The 13,412-nt window shown below is 44.5% G+C and overlaps 1 long non-coding RNA gene across 1 annotated transcript; it reads right to left on the bottom strand.

The window, feature by feature from the left end:
* Positions 1–3,457: 3,457 nt before the first annotated feature.
* Positions 3,458–12,318, bottom strand: LOC127695285 (uncharacterized). The gene is made up of 3 exons (XR_007979935.1): positions 11,778–12,318; positions 6,442–6,557; positions 3,458–4,222 (listed from the first exon to the last, which is right to left on the bottom strand). It is a non-coding gene; the product is annotated as an uncharacterized LOC127695285 (long non-coding RNA).
* Between the last annotated feature and the right edge of the window lie 1,094 nt (positions 12,319–13,412).

Below are 13,412 nucleotides of genomic sequence, written 5' to 3'. Positions count from 1 at the left end.
AGTGAGCCAGCAGTGAAGACTGCTTGAAGGGTCAGCTGATGCCTGTCTTATAAACCTAAAAGAGCATCACTCGGGCTGGAGAGATGGCTCAGAGGTCAAGAGCATTGACTGCTCTTCCAGAGGTCCTGAGTTCAATTCCCAGCAACCACATGGTGGCTCACAACCATCTGTAATAAGATCTTCTGGTGTGTCTGAAGACAGCTACAGTGTACTCATATACATAAATAAATAGCTCTTTAAAAAAACAAAAAACAGGATGCTGAACATTTCTTTAGGTGCTTTAGAGCCATTCAACTTTCCTCAATTGAAAATTCCCTGTTTAGCTCTGTATCCCATTTTTTAATAGGGTTATTTGACTCTCTGGAGACTAACTTCTTGAGTTCTTTGTATGCATTGGACATTAGCCCATGTTGTAGGGTTAGTAAAGATCTTTTCCCAATTTGTTGGTTGTCATTTTGTCCTATTGACCATGTCCTTTGCCTTGCAGAAGCTTTGCGGTCTTATGAGGTCCCATTTGTTGATTCTTGTTCTTAGAGCATAAGCCATTGATGCTCTAAGAACAAGTCGGTTCAGGGACTTTTTCCCTGTGCCCATGTGTCCAAGATTCATCCCCACTTTCTCCTCTATAAGCTTCAATGTGTCTGGTTTTGTGTGTAGATCCTTGATCCACTTGGACTTGAGCTTTGTACAAGGAGTTAGAATGGGTCGATTCGCTGGGTGGTGGTGGTGGTGCTGCATGCCTTTAATCCCAGCACTTGGGAGGCAGAGGCAGGAGGATCTCTGAGTTCGAGGCCAGCCTGGTCTACAGAGTGAGTTCCAGGTCAGTCACGGCTATACAGAGAAACCCTGTCTCGAAAAAAAAAAAAAAACAAAAAACAAAACAGAACAAAAACGAATGAGTCGATTTGCATTTTTCTGCATGCAGACCTCCAGTTGATCCAGCACCATTTGCTAAAAATGCTGTCTTTTTTTCCACTGGATGTTTTTAGTTCCTTTGTCAAATATTAAGTGACCGCACATGTGTGGGTTCTTTCTTTTCAGGGTCTTCAATTCTATTCCTAAAGCACCTAAAGAAATGTTCAGCTTCCTTAGTTATCAGGGAAATGCAAATCAAAACAACACTGAGATTCCACCTCACACCAATCAGAATGGCTAAGATGAAAAACTCAGGGGACAGCAGATGCTGGAGAGGGTGTGGGGGGGGAAAAGGAATACTTCTCCATTGTTGGTGGGATTACAAGCTGGTAAAACCACTCTGGAAATCAGTTTGGCAATTCCTTGGAAAATTAGACATAGTACTACCTGAGGAACCAGCTATACCACTCCTGAGCATATACCCAGATGATGCTCCTACATGTAATAAGGACACATGCTCCACTATGTTCATAGCTGCCTTATTTATAATAGCCAGAAGCTGGAAAGAACCCAGATGTCCTTCAACAGAGGAATGGATACAGAAACTGTGGTATATATACACAATGGAGTATTATTCAGCTATTAAAAACATTTCGTGAAATTCTTAAGCAAATGGATGGATCTAGAAAGTGTCATCCTGAGGGAGATAACCCAATCACAAAGGAACGCACATGGTATGCACTCACTGATAAGCGGCTATTAACCCAAAAGCTCAAAATAAACAAGTTACAATTCACCCAGCACAGGAAGCTCAAGAAGGAGGACTTAAGTGAGGGTGCTTTGGTTACAATGAGAAAGGGAACAAAATACTCACAGGACCAATAAGGGAGACAAAGTGTGGAGCAGAGACTGAAGTAAAGGCTACCCAGAGACTCCCCTACCTGGGGATTCACCCTATAAACAGTCAACAAACCCTGACACTAGTAAGGACAACAAGAAGTGCATACCTAAAGGAGCATGCCACGGTTGTCTCTGGAGGGACCCTGCCAGAGCCTTACACATACAGAGGCAGATGCTGGCAGCTAACCATTGGACTGACTGGGTGTGGGGTCCTGGAGGGTGGTCCAGAGGAGATGAAGGGGTTTTCAGCCCCATGGGAAGAACAATGATTTTGGACATCCAGATGCCCCAGGACTCCCAGGGATTAAACCATCAACCAAGGGGTACATATGGTTCCAGCCAAAAATGTGGCAGAGGAATGCCTTGTTAGGCATCAGTGGGAGGAGTGGTTCTTGGTCAGGTGAAGGCTCAACAGAGGCCCCAACAAAGGGAAACCGAGGTGGGGTGGTGAGAATGGGTTGGGTGGATGGCATGTATGTGGAGGCAGGGGGTGGGAGGAGGGACTGGGGGTCTATGGGGAGGGGAGGAATTAGGAAAGGTTTTACCATTGGCAATGTAAATGAAGAAGATATTCAATAAAAATAAATAAATAAAAATAGTTTTGGTCTTTCAAAAAAAAAACAAAACAAAACAAAACAAAAAAAACCCTTAACAGCTACTGCTGTTAAGGGTTGTGAATGGGCCACACTCTCCTATTGGTTCCACTATTTTAGAGGTTTATTTTAATTATTTATATGAAAGGGAACATCGAGTACAGAAGGCATTACTGGATCTCATTGAGGTCAAAGTATATAGGTGGTTGTGAGCCACCTGTTAGTGCTGGGAACTGTCCTACTACCTGCCTATTAACTTTTGAAACTCTGTGTGTGTGTGTGAGTGTGTGTGTGTGTGTGCGCGCGCGCACGTGCCTGCATGAGTGGAAACCAATACTTGACATCAAGTGGTCTCAGTAGTTTCCCACACCATCTTTTGAGACAGGGATTCTCACTGAACTGGGAACTTGTGGATTCAGCTAGACTGGCTGTCTGGCTGGACAGTACCTGGAATCCTCCTGTCTCTGCCCACCACAGTGCTGGGGGTGCTGAAGTGCCAGGGTGTTTTTACATTCGTTCTGGGGACTGAACATAGATCCTCATGCTTGCAAGGCAAGCGCTTACCACCTGAACCACCTCATGAACTGCCTTTTTCTTTTATTTAGTTAGCTTGTTTGTTTTTACAAGGCAGGATTTCTCTGTGTGGCTCTGGCTGCCCAGAAACTCACTCTGTAAACCAGGCTGGCCTCAAACTCAAAGATTCGCCTGCTGCTACCTTGCAGGTGCCAGGATCAAAGGAGTGCGCCACCGCCGCCACCGCCGCCACCGCCGCCACCGCCGCCACCGCCGCCACCGCCGCCACCGCCGCCACCGCCGCCACCGCCGCCACCGCCGCCACCGCCGCCACTCGGCTTCACTTTAAATTTTTAAAACTTTATCTTTGGTGTATGTGTGAGTTGCGCGCAGGATCCCGCAGAATGAAAGAGATCATCAAATGCCCTGGAACTGGACTTACAGACAGTTTAAGCTGCCATGTGAGTGCTGGTATTGAACCTGGGTCCTCTGGAAAAACAATCAGTGATCTAACCCCTGAGCCATCTCTCTAGCCTCATGAGTTGCTGTTTTTGTATAATAAGAACAAAGTTTTATTTTTCAAATGAATTCTTATCAGTTGTACAGAATAATGGGTAATTTTCCTCAATGCTAATTTTATACATCTATGAATCATACTTTCTTCCTCCTCTCCCCCTCCTGTGCCCTCCTCCACTCCTATCCCCTCTCATTCCTTTACCTCCTCTGCCTTCAGATCATTGCCATTTCTCCCCTCCCCCATCACATTATTGTCTTTCTTTAATTTTGTATTATCATGTTAATTATACATAATAATAAGTTTCATTATGACATTTTTATGCATATACATAATATATTTAGAACATAGTCAACCCCCCTTACCCTCATCTTGTCTCCCTCCACTGTTACTCTTTCCTCTTCCCAGTTACCAGTCCCCCTCTTCTACTTTGATGTACCCACACTTTTTTATGACTCAATAGTTTCATTAGAGTTATTTACAGGTACGTGGGAAGGGATTTGTTTATAGAACATGAGTTCGTTTCCAGTGCCTACACCACTAAGGAAAACATGCTTCCCTTGAGCAACCATTATCTGCATAAAACTCTTCAGGGAAGTATGGGGTCCCACAAGCCCTTCCCCCTTCCCTGGAACAATATTAACAGGCAAGGTCTTGGGCAGTTTCTCTGAGTTCGAGAGTGCAATGGCCTGGTCATCCTGGAAGTCAGTGTGGCCACTGGTAAGTAAGGTTCACATCTTGCTTTGCAGGTTGGTATTAGTGTCTTGCTGCCGGCAGGGCCTACAGCTGAGTAAGACTGCTGGTGGATGACACGTCTGCTCTGCAGCCTTCAGAGATCCATGGGGCACTGAGAGGGGAGGCGGGGAGGAAGCTTTTAGTTCAGCTTGTCTTTTCTATGTCTTGTGTCTTAGTCACTGTTCTGTTTATGTGAAGAGACACCATGACCAAGGCATATAAAAGTAATTACTGGGGATTTTCTTAAGCCCCCTTTGTTCTCAAACGACTGCAGGATGTTTCTATGCCTGCTCCATCCCATTCTAGCTCCTGAATAAAGACATGGAGACCTGCTGTTTTTATTAACAAACTTCAAGCACTAGCTGGGTAGGTTCTGAGCTAGCTATCTTGCCTAGGCTGCTACTACCTGGCCACATGGTCCTTTATCTGTGATCTGAGTCTTGTCCTGGGTCCCATGTTGCCCTCATGGCTGCTCTCTCATTATGACTGCATAGCGAAACCTTCTGGTCCATCCACGTAGTCTCTCCACACCTTTTTCCTCTCTTCCTCTTCTCTCCCTCTTTTCTAATCTCTCTGAGACCCCCTCTCTGGGATCGGAAGTCCTGTCCTAAGCTCTTCTGCCCAGGTACTTGGCTGATCAGTTTTACCTAACACTGAGATCAGAGATGCTTGACCATGCCAATATCTGGACTGCAAACAGATGTCTGGGCACAGAAATCAGCATTTGAATACACAGTGCACAAAACCGTTCCCCAATTTCCCCCTTTTAGTCCAATAAAAGATTCGTATATTAATGAACTATATACAATAAGAACAACTATGACTTTTTTTTGATACAGTGTTTCTCTGTATAGCCCTGGCTGACCTGGAACTCACTCTGTAGACCAGGCTGGCCTTGAACTCAGAAATCTGCCTGCCTCTGCCTCCTAAATGCTGGGATTAAAGGCATGTGCCACCACTTCCTGGCAAAAACTTTTTTTTAAAATACTTTTTAAAAAAATTTGTTTATTATATGTAAGTACACTGTAGCTATCTTCAGACATACCAGAAGAGGGTGTCAGATCTTTTTACGGATGGTTTTGAGCCACCATGTGGTTGCTGGAATTTGAACTCAGGACCTTTGGAAGAGCAGTCAGCGTTCTTAACCACTGAGCCATCTCTCCAGCCCCACAACTATGAAAACTTATCAAGTAAAATTACATTCAAAATGTCCAGTCCATTTGTAATTGCCAACCTTGGAAAAAGCATTATCTATCCTATCTTGGTGAGTTTAGAGTTCTGTACTGAAATCATTTTCTATTAAAACTTGCATTTATAGACCTCAGAATATCTTCTTAGACCTTAAAACATTTTCTCAAATCCTAAACAGTTTAAGCTTAATTGTGAAACTAAAACTATCCAGTCTTTAACTCCCATTAGAGACCTGAGATGGAATAAATATTACCTGAATATGTAGGAAGTGCAGAGCAAGCAGCTTCCAAAACCACAGAAATGACAGAGGTGCAGGCTGCCTGGACAGTCCTGCGAAATTTCTCTGTGTCGTCAGAGCATCATCTTCAGCCTTCTGGCTCAGAATATAGGACAGACTATTTTGGGAAGTAGGAATTATGATTGACTACTTAGCTTGTCTTGGCAAAGCTCTGCAATAGACTTCCCTGTGTCCATGTTTGTCCACAGCTCAGACAGTGTTCTGTCTGTGGTTGAGGCAAGGTAGTTTTTTGCCTGTTGGCTAGCTTGCTACATTTGAAGTTAACTCCCAAAAGAGGTTCTTTGATGTTCATCATCTTTGAAGTAGACTGAGTGTGATTCTAGGAGCTGACATATCTCTGTCATGAAAAGTCTTTTTTTTTTTTTTTATAAAATATCTTTAAATGCCATATTCTGTAGATCTCTGAGGTTTTTGAAGACCACTCAAAACACTGCTTGTTTCTAGGAAAACATATTTCTGTTATTAACTAAACTAGTATCTAACATGACCATGAGTTTGATTGATTGACTAGCTTGAATCTCTTAATTATCCTAAAACAGTTTGTAGTAGCAACTTTCAAAAAGACCAGCACTTCACATTGCATTTAAGTACATTAAACAAGAGTTGAAACAGGAATACAGTATGTAGTAACAAAATAATCTTAAATCTGTATCAATATACAAAGTCCATACCAAATGTAAAGTATTTGGCTTATTAATGCTCTTTGGTCTAAAAGTAGATTCAATAACCAGCCTTTTATCTTATTCCTATATCATCCTTCTCCCTTTTCAAACCTTCTTCTCGATTTACCCCTAACAGAGGAAACTTTTATAAAAGAAAGCATTTTATTGGGGCTGCCTTACAGGTTCAGATGCTTAGTCCTTTATCATCATGGCGAGGAGCACAGTGGCAGGATGTTGAGGAAGCAGCTGAGAGCTACACATGCATCCTGATCTGCAAGCAGGGCGTGGTGAGAGGACTGGAAAGGAAGAGAGACAGATGAGACAGATGGGGCCTGCCATGGTCTTTAGAAACCTCAAAGTGCACCACAGTGACACACTTCCTCTAACAAGGCCACACCTCCTAATCATGTCACAGAAGTCTACTCCCTGGTGATTCAGCACTCAGATATATCAAGAAGCCAAACCTACTTCATGTTGGCATCAGCATCCATCTTAAAAGAAAAAGAGCCTGAGAATTTGACCCGAAGCTAAGCCTCAAGCTACACCCGAGTACCAGGAAGGACTCCACGGCTTGTCCTTTGCCTTTCCTTCCTAGCTACTGCCTAGCAACAGTCAATCAAAGATTAGTCTGATTGTCTCAGATGTACTTTCAGACTGTGATTGTTCATGGACTTGCTTCAGAGCACCCTCCTGTTGGCTTAACCCTCCTCGCTTGCAGGCCATTCCCTACAAAACCTTATTCTGATGAGGCCTTGGCGCTGTTCGGTGGAGAGCAGAAACTTGAACTTGTAATAAAGAGACCCTAATGCTGGGGGGCTGGAGAGATGGCTCAGTGGTTAAGAGCCCTGCTGCTCTTCCAGAGGTCCTGAGTTCAATTCCCAGCAACCACATGGCAGCTCATAACTATCTGCAACTCTAGTTCCAGGGAATCTGACACCTTCAAACACCAATGCAACTAAAATAAAAATAATTAAATTATTAAAAAAAAAGGGCCTAGTGCGATTATATCAGAGTTGGCTCCTTGGTAGTCTCTTGGGGCTTTTGAACAGGCACAACAATGTGCATCTGTGGGGCCATGCTCAGTCAAATCACCACATCTTTCAACCAAGGCAGTAAGATCTTACCAGCTGGTTCTGGTGGGCAACCCAAACCACTGGCAAACCTGCATTGTATTAGAGGCTTTGAGGCTTCCTCGGCAAATTGCTGGCACTGAGAGCTTTGTTTAATAACCTACAGCTTATTGATTATCTTAAAAATGGTACTAGGTATTGAATCCAGGGCCTGACACATTCAAAGTAAACTCTACCAACACCGTATGTTCACTTAATGGATGAAACAGTCCACTATTTTCTTGTAACTTATATTCTTCTTTAAGGCTCAATATTCTCCTTTGTGTGTGTACACCAAATTTTCCTAATCTGTTCATCTGAGGATGGAATATACTACTTGGTTATTGTGATTACCATTGCAATGAACATGTATATGTTTTTATGTGTGCTGATTTACTCTCCTTTGGAAATGTGTGTGTGTGTGTGTGTGTTTGATATAGCTGGATTGTCTTAGGATTTTACTGCTGTGAACAGACACCATGACCAAGGTAACTCTTATAAGGACAACATTTAATCGGGGCTGGCTTACAGGTTCAGAGGTTCAGTCCATTATCATCAAGGCAGGAGCATAGCAGCATCCAGGCAAGCATGGTGCAGGAGGAGCTGAGAGTTCTACATCTTCATCTGAAGGAGAAGACTGGCTCCCACGTGGTTAGGAGGAGGGTTTCATTGCCCACCCCCACAGTGACATCCTTCCTCCAAAAAGGCCATGCCTACTCCAACAGGGCCACAACTCCTAATAGTGCCACTCCCGGGCCCACCATATTCAAATCACCATACAGATCATATGGCTTTTATTATTTATTATTAATTAATTAATTATTTTTTAATGAATCTCCTATCCTGTTTTACTCTATTACACTCTCACCAACAGTGATAAGTGTTTCCCTTTTCCCCAGATCTGCTCTAGCATTTATTATTTGTTTATAATAGTTATCCTGACAGAAAATGTGAAGTAGAATCTCACTGCAGTTTTGATTTGCAGTTCCCTGGTGGGCTAAAGGTGAGACTAAGAGTTTTGAAACAAAAAGCTGAATATTTAACATACTTATTTTCCTGAGGCCTAAAGGCAAGCATGAAAGGGAAGGGTCACGGGGTGGTAGACATGTCTGAGTGCACAAAACTGGTAAGCACAAGAAAAAGAACGAAACCAGTAACTAACTCTAAAGAGTTTAAGCAGCTGTGCGTGTTTCCTCGTGCCTGCTTCTTCGTGCCTGCGATCTTAGCACTGAGGAGGCTGAGGCAGGAGGATTGCCATCCGTTTGAGGTCAGCCTGGATTACATGAGTTCCAGATCACTGTATGAGACAGGAGATGCTCTTCAGTAACAACAACAACAACAACAACAAAACCAGTAAGCAAACAAAAATAACTTTATGCTGGTGTTGTACTTAAGCAAGGCTGGAACGGAGCTGAGAGGCCACGGGGACTGCAAGCAGGACTGGAGCAGGCAGCGCCTTGTAGCGTCCCTCCTTCCCCACAGGGAAGACAGCAGAAGACCGCTACCAGTCTGAGGCTTCCTCCCTGGTTCACCTCTGGTAGCAGAATGGCGAACATCTTTCCATCTCTGGATCTCAGGGTCCCGAGAAGCCTGTTTCTCTGTCAGTAACTGTTAGTAGGAATATGCCCCTGTTCCCATGGGCGCCAGCACATGTTCTTACGCCTCATTGGCTTCCGGTTTTGTTTTTCTTTTCTTTTGTTTTTTTTGTTGTTTTTTTGGATTTGTTTTTTTCGAGACAGGGTTTCTCTGTGTAGCCCTGGCTGTCCTGGAACTCACTCCGTAGACCAGGCTGGCCTCAAACTCAGAAATCCGCCTGCCTCGGCCTCCCAAGTGCTGGGATTACAGGTGTGCGTCACCACCGCCCGGCTCTGGCTTCTGGTTTTAAGTTCATTAACGAACCGGTCCTTAAAATGGTGGAGATAGATGTGTGGACTGGGCCAACACCGTCTGAGATGTTTTTCTAAAGCTGGATGTGGGCATTACTCCTCAGCCTCTTGGCCTCAGAGTGGGACAGGGAGTGCTCACCTAGAAGAAAATAGATGACTAGGTGCTGGACAGGAAAATAAAAGGGGCTATCAGAGTAGAACACACTTTATGTTAAGCTTTAATTTATGTACACAGGCCGAGTAAAGCATATTATTCTCATTCCAAATGCTTTGTTAGACACTCTGAGAATCTTGTGATTTGAGAATCTGCTGGCATAGGGGGTTTGTTTGTTTGTTTTTCGTTTGTTTGTTTGACACAGGGTTTCTCTGTGTAACAGCCTTCGTTGTCCTGGAACTCACTTTGTAAAACAGGGCCTCTGCCTCCCAAGTGCTGGAACCACTTGCCACCATGCGCAGCTGGTGTTTGCTTTACGAGACCTTTTCACAGGTTCTACAGGAAGCACAGATAACTAGTACCCTTCATTGAAGACCGGTCCTCTCTGTTCAGGGAAGGTGGCTGGCTGGCTTGGACCCAGTCGGCACTCTGGGGGTATACAGTAGTGCTGAGGCAAGAGGGATGCCTGCCTAGCCAGCCAGGTCAGCAGAATCAGCCCTGCCAGTCAGTCAGTGGGTGGCAGTCAGATTGCCCCCACACATGCGTTGTTTGCAAAAGAATCTTACGTATCCCAGGCTGGTTTTGAACCAGTTGTGTAGCTAAGTAAGGATGACTTTCAACTCCAGATCCACTTGATCCAGATCTTGAATGCTGGGATTACAAGTTTTGGCCTACTTCTGGCTCTTTTTTGTTTAAAGGCTCCCTCCCGGGTCACGCGCCTACAGGCGGCTGCTTTGACCCTCTTCTTGGTGAGACTGCGGGAGCCCCGCACTCCTGGTGTGGTTTCACAGCGCAGGAACAAAGGCGCGTGTAAGTTTTGTAGCAGGCCATTTTTGTCATAGTTGTTCTGGTGGAGGTGGAGGAAAGGTGGCTGGGTGGCGCCATAATTCTTGCGCAGCACCTGGCGGGGGCGGGGCTGTGTAGATGATAGACAGCGTGCCTGGGCCCTGCAGCTGCCGCCTTGACTGTGTGCAGCTGCTGATTGAACCGGGTGTTTTCCTTATCTTGGTTCTCAGCCTGGACCTTCCCAATTTTTAACTGGGCTCTGCCTCAAGTGTGTTGCTCTCAGCAGGGGAAAAAGGCTTCTAGGTAACCCCCTCGGACGCTTCATTGAAGAAAAAGATGCTTTCTTTTTTCTCTTTTCTGTTTTTTTTCCCTCTTCCTCCCTTCCTCCTTCCCTCCCTCCCTCCCTCCTTCCCCCCTCTCCTTCCTTCCTTTTTTCTAATCTTTGTTTTAAGACATAATGTCTTATATTGTGGAATTCTGTTGGGGGTTTGGGGAGGGCTCATGGGGACATTAAGACCCACGTAAGGTCTCTCTGTGTAATCCTGGATGTTCTGGAACTTCTAGCTGTGTAGACCAGGTTGGCTTAGAACTTGCAGTGATCTTGACTGCTTCACCTCATTAGTAGTTGAAGTCCATCTGGAAGCAATCCAATAGAAGCTCCTTTAACGAGTCACTACTACATGATGTACCTGACTCAACAATGCTCTCCACTGCCTCGAAAGTGATACTGAACCCCAGAACACACTGAACCCCTGAGAACAGACTTTAGCTGAGATATACACACATACTATTGTTCCCATGTGCTGGGTCAGTGCTTGTACACAAACCGGTTTATTCTAGTTATTCTTGTTTTAAGTGGATATGTAATTAAATGTTATGTAAGATGTACAATATGAATGTAGGAAAAAATTATTTCTCTTTATGAAAAATAAATTGACTACTCCTAGCATCCACACTAAGGCTCACAACATCTTTAACTTCAGTTCCTGGGGTCTGCTGTCTTTTTCTGACCTCACTGTGCACAAGCATACATTCAGGCAAAACGCTCACACACATAAAATAAAAGTAATGGATTTTAATGAAAAAAGAAGAAGAAATTCAAGCCAGATGTAGTGGCACCTGCTTATAATCCCAGCACTCAGGAGGTGGAGGTAGGGGATGAGTTTAAGACCATTTTGAGTTATCTAGAAAGATTCTGGGCGACATAGGGAAAACCAGGCAAGGCAGGGCTTCATATCAAGAACCTGTATAAAATCTAAACAAAACCCAAACAAAAACACAAGGAAAATGAAGCTTGGCACTGTATGAATATAATCTGAGTTCTTGGAAGGCAAAAGTAAGAGAATCAGAGGTTTAAAATCATCCCTAGCCACAGTCTCTCAAACCAAAACCAAAACCAAGACCAAAACCAACACGCAACCAACCAACCAACCAACCAAACAAACAAACCAAAAACCCAAACCAACCAACCAACCAACCAACCAAAAAACCCAAACCAACCAACCAACTAAAAAACCAAAAAGGGAACAGGGGTGCATGGCTGCAATCACAGCATTTCAGAGGTGCAAGCAACAGGCTTACCCTTTCCAGGCCTTCCTAGACTCAGTGAACCAAATCAGATGTGTGTGGTGGCATATGCCTGCAGCCAGGGACTCACGCTGGGGGAGGAGGACTGTTGTGCATTTGAAGTCAGCCTGGGCTACACAGTGTCTCCCAGGCCAAGCCATCAGGAGATCCTGTCTCAACAAAGTAAGGCAAGGGGCCAGGAAGATGGCTCTGTGCACACAGATAGCTGCTGCTGAAGTCTACTGACCTGAATTCAACCTCTGGACCTCACCTAGTGGAGATATCCAACTCCTGAAAGCTGTCCTCTGGTCTCCACACTCATACATACACAAATACACACTTGTATGCACACACTTGGGTATACATGACACAGACACGAATAACTAATTAAAAAAATAAAACAAGGGGCTAGAGAACTAGCCCTTGCAGAGTATACATGAGGATATGAGTTCAAATCTAACACCCATGTGAAGAGTTGGACATAGCTGTGCACAGTGCTATGGGAGGGGAGGGGTGGCAGGGACTTGATAGTTAGCTCCAGAGCAAGGCCCTGTGTCAAAGGGATATAGTGGAGAATGCTAGAGGAGGATGCCAGACTGTCTCCTCTGGACTCTGCACTAGAGCACTAGAGCAAGTGCAGAGCCACACCCACAGCCACACCCACAGCCACAGTCACAGCCACACCCACTTCTCATGCCCAGAACCTGAACACAAAACAAGAAGAAACAAAAATCCAAGGCAAGCCAAACCAAACCATAAAAGCTATGATTAGTTATGGAATCAGGCAGATCTGGCTCTCATAAAAGCAACCTTCATGGTTTGATGAAGTGGTTGCTTGATTGGAAGTAGTGTAGAGTCAACTATAACATAGTAATTGAAAAGGACAATTAGACACAAGACTTTTTCTTAATTCCTCTTTTGAGCTCTAAAGAGGAACACAAAAATAAGCTGATATAAAGAGGTAACTTTGGGGGATGGGGCTGGAGAGATGGCTCAGCAGTTAAGAGCACTGACTGCTCTTCCAGAGGCCTGAGTTCAACACCCAGCAACCACATGGTGGCTCACAACCATCTGTAATGGGATCTGATACTGGAGGCTCATAACCATTTATAACTCCATTCTCAAGGGATCCAGTGTCCTCGTCTGGATTCCTCTGGTACCAGGCACACACATACCATGACACTATATATATATATATATATATATATAAAATGAGTAAGTTAAAAGAACTTAAAAGAGCTGGAGAGATGGCTCAGCGGTTAAAAGCACTGACTGCCCTCCCAGAGGTCCTGAGTTCAAATCTCAGCAACCACATGGTGGCTCCCAACCATCTGTAACGAGATCAGATGCCCTCTTCTGGAGTGTCTGAAGACAGCTACAGTGGGCTAACATATAATAAATAAATAAATCTTAAAAAAAATACCCCACGCAAGCCATTAAGTGGTACTCCTCAGAGGTCTGCTTCCGTCCAGCCCTTCATGCCTTGAGTTCCTGCCTGGCTGTTTCCTTCTCAGGTTGGTCAGTCAGTGTTTTATCACAGCAACAGAGAAGCAAACTGCAACAGATAGGAAGCCATGGGGCTGGAGAGATGGCTCAGGGGTTAAGAACACTGACTGTTCTTCTGAAGGTTCTGAGTTCAGATCCCAGCAA

The sequence above is a fragment of the Apodemus sylvaticus genome, chromosome 10, assembly GCF_947179515.1.
Source record: "Apodemus sylvaticus chromosome 10, mApoSyl1.1, whole genome shotgun sequence".
Classification (NCBI taxonomy): Eukaryota; Metazoa; Chordata; class Mammalia; order Rodentia; family Muridae; genus Apodemus; species Apodemus sylvaticus.
The sequence above is the reverse complement of the archived record's forward strand: the minus strand, read 5'-3'. Positions and strand labels throughout refer to the sequence as shown.